The sequence below is a fragment of the Orycteropus afer genome, unplaced genomic scaffold (genome assembly GCF_000298275.1).
Source record: "Orycteropus afer afer isolate SDZICR_OR568_19922 unplaced genomic scaffold, OryAfe1.0 scaffold00005, whole genome shotgun sequence".
Taxonomy (NCBI): domain Eukaryota; kingdom Metazoa; phylum Chordata; class Mammalia; order Tubulidentata; family Orycteropodidae; genus Orycteropus; species Orycteropus afer.
In genome coordinates, this window is record NW_006921592.1 from 22,207,670 (window position 1) to 22,208,585 (window position 916).

Below are 916 nucleotides of genomic sequence, written 5' to 3' on the forward strand. Positions count from 1 at the left end.
TCTCTTGACATAAGTGTTGAAGCATGTAATACTTTGGATTTTACTTACCAGCAACAACAGGAGTTAGGAATTCTTTTCTAGCTTTCCAAAACAACCATCTATTCTGTATTGTTTTGGTAGTCCAGCTCATTGTCAGTAAGCTCTTTTGCATCCATCAACTCATCATATAATCTATCTTTGTCTAAAATGTCATTTTAAAAACACTATTAAATATCTTGAATGTCATTAACTTCTCTTTCTCAGAAACAAATGGTTTTTTAATGAGTTTTTACAAATATTCACTCATTTAACTACAGCCATAGTCAAGATACAAAATATCTCCATCATTTCAAATAAGCCAGCCATATTCTAATCAGTGCTCTCACCATCCCCAGGCAAACCACTCATCTAGTTTCTGTCCCTATAGATTAGTCTTTTTCAGAGTTTCATATATTCTTTTCTGTCTGGTTTCTTCAGCACATGTTTTTGAGCTTCTTTCATGTTGTTCCAATACAAGCAGTTCATCTCTTTAATGAGAATTAGTATTTGCCACAAGTCGTTTAATCTTCTACCAGCTGATGGACTGTTTTCATTTTTGTTATGAATAAAACTGCTATAAACATTAATGTACAGTTCTTTGTGCGGATACATATTTTCTTAATTGCTGGTCATATGTTAAGTACAATTATAAGAAAAGACAAACTGTTTTCCAAAGTGGTTGTACCATTCTGCATTCCCACCCACAGCGTAGGAACAGTCCAGTTGCTCCACAAACTCAACAGTTAGTATTCTCTTCTAAATTTTGGTCTTTGTAATGCATATGTAAGGAGCCTGGTGGTGCTGTGGTTAAAGCATTGAACTGCTAATCAAAAGGTTGGTGGTTCCAAGCCCCTAGCCCTTCTAAGGGGTGGGGGTGGGGGTGTGGGGGTGTGGGGTG